This window comes from Chelonoidis abingdonii, chromosome 2 (genome assembly GCF_003597395.2).
Source record: "Chelonoidis abingdonii isolate Lonesome George chromosome 2, CheloAbing_2.0, whole genome shotgun sequence".
Lineage (NCBI taxonomy): Eukaryota > Metazoa > Chordata > Testudines > Testudinidae > Chelonoidis > Chelonoidis abingdonii.
In genome coordinates, this window is record NC_133770.1 from 11,898,516 (window position 1) to 11,910,043 (window position 11,528).

An 11,528-nucleotide genomic window follows, 5' to 3' on the forward strand; every position below is an offset into this window, starting at 1 on the left:
AGTGAAAGATTAGGAGTTCAGGCTGTGGGAGGGGGCGCCGGGGGGGGTGAGGGCTCTGGGGTGGAGCTGGGGATGAAGAGTTTGGGGTGCAGGAGTGGGCTCCAGGCTGAGACCAATGGGTTCGGAGGCGGGAGGGGGTCAGGGATGGGGCAAGCTGTTGGGGCACAGGGGGATGAGGGCTCTGGTGGGGATGCAGACTCTGGCATGTGGCTGGGGATGAGGGGTTTGGGGTACAAGAGGGGGCTAAGGGCTGGGATCGAGGGGTTTGGAGGACAGAAGGGGGATCAGGGCTGTGGCAGGGGATTGTGATCCGGGGGGGTGGAGGTGGGGCTCAGGGGTGCAGGCTCCATGCAGCACTTACCGCAAGCAGCTCCCAGAAGCATGTTCCCCCTCCAGCTCCCAGGCGTGGCCAGACGGCTCTGCATAGTGCACATAACTGCGGCCAATGGGAGCTGCGAGGGCAGCGCCTGCGGACGGGGCAGCATGCCGAACCGCCTGGATACTCCTCCACGTACTACGTCAGAGCCAGCGGAGGGTCATGCCAGCTGCTTTCTGGGAGCCGCAGAAACGGGGGCAAACTGCCGACCCTGCTCCCTGGCTGGAGCGCTGGAGCAGAGAAAACCACCAATCCCGCTCCCCGTCAGGAGCTGAAGGCCAGATTAAATGGTTTGACAGGCTGGATGTGGCCCACGGGCCATAGTTTGCCCACCCCTGTGCTAGAAGCTGGACAAAGGCATAGTCAGAGACAGAGCTTGCCTGAAGGAGCCTGCAATCTCAATGGACAAGACAGACAAAGGGTGGGAGATTTTGATCTGATTTTGCAAACAGGGAGATGAGGCACAGAGAGGTTGACTGACTTGCCAAGTATCACACAGTGAATATGTAGCAGAGCTGGGAACTGAACCCATCCCCGTTCAGTCCCTAGCTCAGTGCTCTCCTTCTCCAGGCAGAGGTTAAAGGGATGGCCACGGCATAGTCATCACACAGCACCACACATGCCATGTGCTCTTTGGGACAACTTCCAGGACCCACTGCAGCCTGTGCACGGTCATGCTGTCCCGGGTTCCGCAGATCTCCTGGTGCTCTGCTGCCTTGTCACGCTGTCAATGCAGGGGGCATAACCCTGATCTGCCTGGTTGCTTCCCTTCGCTGTCGCTCTTGATTGTGCAGCACTTTTGTGAGCAGCAACCATACCAGTCACAGCTATTTGTGGCCCTGGCAAACCCTCGCCACAGTGCTTGTGCTCTCTGTTAGAGGAGGCACAATGAACACTGTAGCTCCCATGCCATTTTGGATACTTTCATTCACTTTGAACACAATCCTGCAAGATGCTGAGCAACCTCAATTTCTTTCAGCTTTCATGGGAGCACGTTCCAAGACTGGGTCCTTTGTGCCCATTCTTACAGTTCCCCAGATCTCTCATCCTCCCTCTTTCCCCGTTCATCCCTCAGTCTCAGTCTTCCTCTTTTGCCTCTGACAGCTCCTTCTCTCTCTCTTTCTCAATCCCCTTTATGTCCTCAGAGTCCTATTCATTAGAAGCCAATAGCACATTCCAGGAGTGAGAGGTGCACTTTAATATTGTTTTTCTGCATCTCCTAATGAGAATGCGATGACACCAGGAAAGCCACGAGCAGAGGAGCCAATTCATTAAAAGTGAGATAAACACTGTAACTAGCTCCCCCTCACCAGATGACACTGATCGACACAAACTCTCCAGAGATCATTGCAGCTTGAAATACCATCAAACGATATCCTTTTGGGAGGAGATCAGAAAGCCTGTACAGGCTCAGGCAGTGGTGACACCACTTGAATGCCCCCAGGGCTGTTTGTCGGACCACAAATTATCATAGCCCTTCATCCCCACAGAAACAGCAGCACGGAGAACCACAGGATCCATAACAAGACCTTGCCAAAGTGAAAGGATTCACTTAGGTCATAGTGGTTTGTTGTGGCCTTTAAATACCTGAATCACTTAATTGTACTAGATCCCGACTTTCCCTCCGGGAAATAGAGCTGAGAGCCAGGGGACAAATTAAAAGTTTCAGTCTTTCCTATATGATCTCATTTGTCCATTTTGCAGCCTGGTCTCTCACTAAACTGGGTGACAAAATGGCGGATAAAATTGAATGTTGACATTCAAAGTAATGCACCATGGAAAAATAATTCCAACTATACGTACGGAACAGTGGGGTCAAAATTAGCTGTTACTACCCAAGAAAGAGATCTTGGCGTTATCATGGATAGTTCCTTGGAAATAGCCACTCAGTGTTCAGTGGCAGTCAAGAAAGCTAATATGCCACTGTATAAGTCGATGGTACGCCAACACGTTCAATACTGAGTGAAGTTCTGGTGCCTGATCTCAAAAAAAGATATAATAGAATTGGAAAAGGTGCAGAGAAGAGTAATAAGAATGGCTAGGGGTATGGAACAGCTTCCATAGGAGGAGAGATTAAAAAGACTGGGAATTACCTTAAAAGGGAGATCCATTCCGAAAAATAAGCCTAGGCTGAGCAAATCTGGACTAAAATCAACGGACAGCAATGCAAGTTGTCTTAAAATATCCATATCTAGCAACATGTAGATTGAGTTAAAGAAGCATCTGGTGGGATGAGAAGGAGCCAGAAAGTGGTGGAATTGAAGCCCAGCACTGACACACTATGTGGCACATAAGTTAAAGGACAGTGGACGACATTTTGTGGGTGATCTAAATGAGAGGGCACCAGAAGGAGTTTCCTGTTCAAATGGCATATAAAATTCAAACAATGAGACAGATCACTGATGGTTTTAGGATAAAAGTCAGCCCCAGGACTGGCCCCCTTTTTCCCCCCATTAGCCACACCTCTGACAAGTTTATTACCATGTATAACAGGAGATAGAGCAAAGCGAGAAGGAGGTGTAAATAGGGATTGCTCTAGCTCCCGTTGGTGTAAATGAAGAGACCGCCATTGGCTTCCAGGAGGGATGGAGCAGGCCCATGATGAACAGCATGACTAATGGTGCACTCCAGCAGACAGCCACTGAACCTACACCCTACTTTCACAGCTAGTGGAGGGAGGGAAATCTCACTGACTCCCCTCTGCTGCCCAGTGTGGAGGGGAGCAAAGGTCTCCAGGGGAGGGGGTGGCAGAGCAGCATGAGGGCAGGGAGCAAAGGAAAATTATGCACCTCCTCATCCTGTGGCTGTGAGAGATGAGCTCACACAGCCCCCTCACTCTGTGAAGAGAAAGAAGGAGCTGGAAGAGGTGGGCTTACAGACACTAAGTAGGGGCTTCAGGGTTTGTTCCTGTAAGCATGAGCCCTACTTTACCTAGGCTTGTTGTCTGAGATGCAGCTCATCACCCGAGGTTAAGCCGTGCTCTGCAAACACCCAAAATAATGGAGTCTGTCCCCATAATGAATGTGCCTCACAATAATGCCTGGATTGTCAGTGCGAAGAGAAGATGAAGTGCTGCTGGATGGCTGACTGTATTCAGAAAGACGATCCAGATAATAGGATTTAGTGGCCTTGAACAAACTCCACCAGATACCTCAAAGAAGTGTGTCAGCTCTCTGAACGCAAAGATTGGCTCAGCCTGCTTCTCAGATTCCTCAGTGGGCAGCAGAGTGCATCTCAAGCTGCGAACCACAGGGATAGGGGTTTAGTATTATAATTATTATATAACATTTCTATTAGCATACTTCCCAGGCAGGGGCAGGGTCCCATTGTGCTATGCATTACACAAATGCCGATAAGGACACGGGCCCAGTATTTAGGCACTGGATTCGTGGCAAAGGGGATCCTAGCTACCTTTGAGGACCTGGGCCATAATCCCTGCTTCAGTGAGTTTCACCATCTGAAAGACACAAAAGGAGACAAAGGGACAAGGGTGAGAAAATAACACCCAAGCAAATGTATGTGGTGATGATTGGAACAGCTGAGCTAGTTGTGTGTTTTGTGGTTGCTGATGTTGGGATAGGAATAGGGAGAGGGGAAAATGGGAGGAATGAGGGGGGAATTGGTATGAGAAAGGAAGTTTAAAAGGAAGCAAGGGGAAAGAGAACCATCAGAGCTTGCCACCTGCTTAGTTGCTGGTCAGCAGTCAGGCTTTTGCTTGGGATCTAAGAGGCAAACATTTACTGGATCTCTGTGTTTACTTTCACCAGGTGTTTTCATCCTCCTAAGGGCCACTTGCTGAGCCCTCTACATGAACTGACAGACTCATGCTGAAAAGGGGGAAGTGGTTCAAGGTAGAACCACTGGAATAGGTTGCCAAGAGATGGGGTAAATTAATTGTCCAGCACTTGGTGTCTCTAAATCAAGACTACGAGCCTAAAAGCTATATTTTAGCTTAACCACAAGTGATATGGCTTGAGGCAAGAATCACTGATTGGGATTCTGTGGTCTGTGCAGTGCAGGCAGTCAGCCTAGTTGATCATAGTGGTTTGTTGTGGCCTTAAAATCTATGAAACAAAGACAGATGAACATAAAGTGCCAACTGATTAATAATAATGTGCACAGTCAGCCTGGGCAGCCGAAGGCATAGTTTGGTCTAAGTTGCACAGCCAGCATTTATGCAGCCTATTCCTACCTTTTCAGTATCTTTGACAGGAGTATGTGGGTATTATCTGCACTAGAATAAAAAGTTCTTGAACAGTGTCCCCAGTGTATTTTGCCACATGTCTGTCCCATCAATAGTAGGTGTGGAAGTCTTACACTATATCATGCATTTTTCCAGTTTACAGAGGCCAATACAGGAAAAACCATGTGTTTTAGTTCTATTTTGGTACCTTTCTGTCCCTCTCATGCTAAATCAGGGCTGTGTGTGTTGCACAGTAGATAAAGCTCCTGTCTATATAGTGACATAAGGCAACTACCAATGTTTGGGTTTCCTGTAAACCAGGTATCTCTGTCTGCTGGAAATGGGAAGGATTTTTTTAAAAACTTATCATAATGGTAAGTAACAGACTCTGGGGTGACCTAGCCCAGCTAACCAAAGTGTGCAGTGATTCCAGCTGCAGGGAATATGAAGGTAGCAACTTTTACGGCAGTGAAATTGGCAGCATCATGTCAGTGACACATTATGTCTCGTTCTATGAAACAAGCCCACTTACTCCTCCATTAATGGCTCAGGGTGCAATTCATCCCTGCACAGAGGCCTAACTCAAAGCTTATGCATCATTTAAGTCCCACTAAGTCCCATTTGGGATCTCAAATGGGATTTCAGTGGTGTGTAGGCTTGTGCTGGCCCTTTGCACACTGCGGGGGTAAATTCCACCTTGAAAGCACCTGCAGAGTTTAACGTCTACCCCTTCATGATGGTAGGGTTTGCACAGTTATCCTTCATTGCTGATAATGGGGGGCTAGCTGCACAAGTCTGAGATTCATGATCAATTACTGTCTATGGGGGACTAATATCCCCTACATTATTTTTACTCAGCTACACATTTCAAAGGTTCAGTGCTGGCAACAGCATAGGGAAAATGAGCCTATTGAGGCTCATTAATGTCCATCTGATATGATTTCATTATATGGGATATGTTTCCCAGAAAGAGAGAGAGTACACAGCGGCCATTTGGGGGACAGGACTAAGCATACTGTGATTGTGTGTGAGATTTCACTGCTTCCTTAAGCTCGCTTCTTAACATATTTCCTTTTGCCCTTGAAAGGCTCTTTTGTTGCTAGCAGTAGCCGAGAGTATTTCACTGTTTTCCTTCATATAGGGGTTTTCTTCCTCCGCTCTCTGAGTCTTTGAAATCTTTATGCTTCTGCAGAGAGCAGCAAAAAATGAAGATGCACCATGGGCTGCTGTGTTAGTCAGCCCCCCGCCCATGTCCATGAAAACATCCCACCGGGGTATATTTCCAAAGGAGCCCCACTAACCCTACAAAACTTAGTTCATTAATTGGATTCTCAGACTACTCCAACTGGGGATATTCTCACAGGCCCTGAGATGACTTTGAAATGAGTTTTTTCCTGTTCTGAGAACTCCAGGAGCAAAATTAGGCTCACCTCCAGTTCTGCTGGCAGTGGGGAGATAAATACATTAGAACAGATCTGTAGTGAGATGAGGGTCATGTCAGGAGAGTGGAAGCTCAACAGAATGCTCCCTTTCTCCCAGTAGAAACTTATTTGCAGGTAAACCACAGAACTGGGGTCCCCTGGTTTGATGGGAAACTTGGGGGATCATAGGTGGTAAGATCACTACTTCCTGCAGCATAGACCCTTCCCCCTTCAGTAATCTAAGGCTATTTCAGCATAAAAATGTTTGACACACCTGTATTAATGTCCTCTGGAAGGTAGAATCTATGGCCATCGCTAGTGGAAACCTAGCAGGATCATGGTTTTCCATTGGGAAAGACCAATTAGGAAAAACTAAGCTTCACTGGATGGCTTGAGAATCATAGGAAATGCACACAGATCTTGGACCATCAGCAGGTTGGGAGGGAAGAAGTCTTTGTCATTCTGTTAGAAATTAACTCACCTGCCACAGAACAATGTACAGAATATCCTATAAATTCAAACTTCTGGAGTTTTCTGCTTGGCTTTTGCATGTTGTTTTTTTTTTCCATCTGGGGATATTAAGATATGTTCCTAGATCCCCAGGCCCCAAAGCGACGTCTGAATCCTATTATGTCCTGTGACAGGAAGCGGTTGCAAATCATGACTAAAAAAACCGAGATGTTCCTCAAAGTGAATTGGAAAATGCTAAGTGTTTGCCTCTCACGCTTGCACAAGGAAATTTTACTTTCGTCAAAAGAGTGAAAGGTTTGGAGACTATCCAGAGGAAGTGTAATTCATGTATTTTGGTTTTTGTTCAACGGCCTAATGTTATTTAGGATCCTGATTATTTATGAGACTTAATGTAGTCAGACTGGGAGAAGTCTGTCTGTAGAAGTGCATAAATCTGAAAGAATCTTTGGACAAAAGCATCAAAGAAGCAAATACGTTGGTTCTAGTTCATATATGCACCCGCTTTACTTGTGTCGTTTAAACATTGCAAGATTGTTTCCTAAAAGACATTTTCTGTTGATGGGCCTTCCGCTACTTCCCGTGAAAGACGATTCCACAGCCTGATAGAGCTAACTGTTATACAGAGTTGTTAATGATTTTTAAATGAAAGTTTGTTTTTCCCTCAGGTTCATTCTATGTTCCTAATCTTACCTTCCTCTCCCCTGACCCCTTATATAAACATATACAATCCCTTCCTGTTGGTGATATATAAACCTTTCATTACTTGAAGTTGGTTGTCATGTCCCTATCTTAGGTGTTATTCAGCCATGCTTTTTATAACTTAACTTTTTCATCCTAAACCTTAGCCCTTAGTTCTTTGCTCTTCCTCTCTGAATTCCTTTGAGTTTGTCTACATCTTTCTGGTGCTCTTACTTTAGAAGCCTGGATTTTAAAACAGTGGACATGTACTCTCCCGCATGCCAGATTTAGACATGAATTCCTTTTCTGCCAAGTCATCAGTCTGCACGCTAACATCATAGCAATGCTGCTTCCTGAACTTTCAGACCCACCTAATTCCTAAATACGGAAAGCCAAGTGCGTCGGCATCAGGTTCTGTCAGCTCTAGATCATCAAGTGCTTTGTTCTGTAAGGTACCTGGGTCGATTCTGAAGGGAAATGAGAAATCCTGCATGATATCCTCATGGTTTTACAGTGTCATTTGCCAAAGTGGAATTCAAGCTATTCATAATAATTAAATCTTTGTGAACTCAAATTCCTATTCTTTTTTTTATTCTTACCACGTACTATAATTAGAATAAAATAATCAGCCAGAAACAAATTCTATGAACTCCTAGCTGCATTTTTCTCTTGCCGTTGACTGAATGAAAATATACTACTAAATCTTATGAGACTAATTCTAAATGCAAAGCAGTGTTGCATTCAGGGGTCTTACACCACTGTAAAACTGGTGAGAGATTGGAATCAGGTCCCCTATGTAATACAATGTGCTCATACAGAATTTTCCAGTACTATATGTGTAAATGATCTAAATAGAGGTGAACAATGAAGGTATCTGCAGTTGTGAACAGTGTAACAACAACAACAACAACAAAACAGCAACCCAGTATTTTTGAGTGTCTTGAAGAAAGTAGCTGCAGATTTAGGTAATGGAGTCAGAAGGGACCATCTGATCATCTAATCAGGCTTCCTGTACTTCACGAGCCTGGCCATCTCCTCAGCAAGCCCAACAACCACAGTTAGACCAAAGAATTCCCTTGTCACATGCAGAGAACAGGCGGGACTGAGATGCACCAGCGCCCGAGGCCCCGGCCATGGAAAGGAATTGATTAAGTGAGATATCAATTAAGAGAGAGAGCAGTGTTGCCTGTTGGCATTGGACTGCAATCCAGGAGACACAGCGTTCTAGTCCCAACTTTGTTGCTGACCTCAGGCAAGTTACTTCCCCTCTCTGTGCCTCAATTTCCCCATCAGCAAATAAAGGGGATAGTGATACTTACCTCCTTTGTCAAGTGCTTTGACATTGACTGATGAAACATGTTTTAAAATAGCTAAGTATTGTTCTTAATATTTTATTATATCCAGGCTGTCTCTTCTGAAAATTTAGTTATTCATGATCCCCATAATAACTGCTCTAACATTACTATTACATTAATAGGTTGCTAGAGAATAATATATGTCCATGTCCCTTCCCATTCCTACTGGTTTTTATCATCCTTCACTGCATCAGGTGTAATATTTAGGGCCCAATCTCTAAGCAGACTTCAGTGCAGCTCCATCTGAGTGTAGCAGTTCATCCCTAGCTGACAAACTGCAGGACCTTAGACTGCAAGCACTAAGGTGCAGGGACTATGTTTTCTTATGTGTCCTGTGAAGCATCTATCACACTTTTTTTGTGCTGTAGAATAATTGATGATGATGATGATAATGATGATGATGATGATGACGACGACACATGGAAACAGAAGTTCATAGAAGAGATACATAAAAGTCCTACAAAATGAGAAAGAGAAATTGAGCAGAGAAAGAGGGAAGATGCACCCACTGAGGAAGCAGAGTGAAAACAGACTTGCTCCACTAGGTGTGAATGCTCCGAATCCAAAGGCAAAAAAGAGAATGACCCTGGTCTGTTATATAACTGACAGCTGGAAGACTCACTGCTGCCTTGGACTGGTTCAGCTCTCGTCTCTCTGAAAAGAAACAAATGGCTCAACAAAGAACGGAGAATTCTGGCTGTGGAAATGCTTACTCATCTAAAAAGAAATTCACACATACTGCAAATGCTTGCAAAATTGGCAATCTTTTATTGGCTATGCAGGACAAGCTCCTATAAAGAAAGCAGAATCGACCTTCTCAGTTTACTAAGTAACATATATGTAGCATAGCAGAGAAAGTATTCAGAGATCATGGTCTAAATTATGTATGCAAATATATTGGATGGACAGTATGATATTTTGCAAGCTGCTCATAAAAGAAAGTCTGTTTTTTGAAAGCCCCTGTGTCATAACTAGAAAGGGAAGGGTAACAACCCTCCTGTAGACAATACTATAAAATCCATCCTGGCCAGAGGGACCAAAATCCTTTTACCTATAAAGGATTAAGAAGCTCAGGTAATCTGGCTGACACCTGACCCAAAGGACCAATAAGGGGACAAGATACTTTCAAATCTTGGGGTGGGGAAGGCTTTTGTTTATGTGTTCTTTGTTTTTAGGTGTGTTCGCTCTTGGGACTAAGAGGGACATCAATCCATGTTCTCCAAATCTTTCTGCACAAGTCTTTCATATTTCAAACTTGTAAGTAACAGCTAGGCAAGGCGTGTTAGTTTTATCTTTGTTTTCTCAACCTGTCAATGTTCCTTTTGCTAGAGGGTTTACTTCTGTTTGCTGTAACTTTGAACCTAATGCTAGAGGGAGTTCCTTTGGGCTCTTTAAACCTGATTACCCTGTAACGTTATTTTCCATCCTGATTTTACAGAGATGAAGTTTACCTTTACTTTTAGTAAAATTATTCTTTTAAGAACCTGACTGATTTTTCAGTCTTTTAAGATCCAAAGGTTTGTATCTGTGTTCACCAGGACTAATTGGTGAGGGGATTACCAAGCCTTCCCGGTGTAAGGGCTTGGGGGAATATTTTGGGAGAAGAGAAACTCCAAGTGGTCCTTTCTTTGTTTCCTGTTAAAGCACTTTGTGGTGGCAGAGTACCAGGCTTTAACCTAAGCTGGTAGAAATAAGCTTAGTGGGCTTTCATGGAGGTCCCCACATCTGTACCCTAGAGTTCAGAGTGGGGAAGGATCCTTGACATGGTGGCACAGTGGTGGGATCATTTTAAACCAAAAGCCAGTAAGATTTTTTTTCTCCTTTTAGCTGCTTAGAAAGTAGAGCTGAATGTAGATGCAGATCTTATCTCTCTTTGCCTGAAGGCAGAGGTGTTAAGTTTTTTTAACAAGGGTCTTTGTTAAGGGAAGGTTTCAAGCCCTGAGCAAGCAGATAGCAAAAGGAATTTACAAGCTGAATTGTTTTTTATTTTCTTTCTAACTCTCGGGTATAGCTAGCTTAGACCCAGAAAGGCTGAACACTGAATGCTGTGAAAGTCTCTGTTAACTAAGCAGCCCCTGAGCTGAGTGCATCCCAGTTTCAGTGAACTGCAGAGGGCGTGTGACCCAGTACAAGAAAGCAGGAAAATGAGTACCAGTGATGCCGCTAATAAACTAGAGCTGGCCAGACTGGAAGCACAAGAGAATGAAAAGAATCATAAGAAACTGCTCAAATTAAAACAACTCGAGAAAGAAGCTGCTGAAAGAGCAGAGAAAGCCAATGAGGCTGCCCACAAAGAGCTATGGAGGTGAAGAAAGCCAATGAGTCTGCCCACAAGAGGAGAAGGAAAAAGAGATGGAGGAGAAAGAAAAAGAGAGGAATCATGAACTGGAGTTAGAGAGGGCAAGGGCTAGGCAAAATACACCAGAAAACCCTAGAAACCCCTCTCCAGGTACTGCTTCCCATCCCAGAAAATTCCCCACCTACAAGGAAGGTGATGATACCAAGGCCTTCTTAGAAAATTTCGAAAGGGCCTGCCTTGGATACAGCATCTCTACAGACCAGTACATGGTAGAGCTAAGGCCACAGCTCAGTGCACCTTTAGCAGAGATGGTGGCTAAAATGCCTAAGGAACACATGAACAGTTACGAACTTTTTAAAAACAAGGCCAGAATCAGAATGGGGCTAACACCTGAGCATGCCCGTCAGCTGTTCAGAGCCCTAATGTGGAAACCAGACGTGTCATTTACTTGACGTGCCTACCACATTGTGAAAAATTGGGATGCCTGGATATCAGGAGCAAGTGTTAAATCTCCAGAAGAGTTGCCCTTCCTAATGCAAATGGAGCAGTTCTTAGAGGGTGTTCCTGAGGAAACAGACAGGTACATCCTAGATGGGAAGCCCAAAACTGTAACTGAGGTGGGGGAGATTGGAACCAAATGGGTGGAGGTGGCAGAAAAGAAAAAAACTAGTAGCAGTTGGAGCGAATATCAGAAGGGGAAAACCGAAACAAAGTCCTTTCACTGGGGGCAACCCAAGGCCCCACC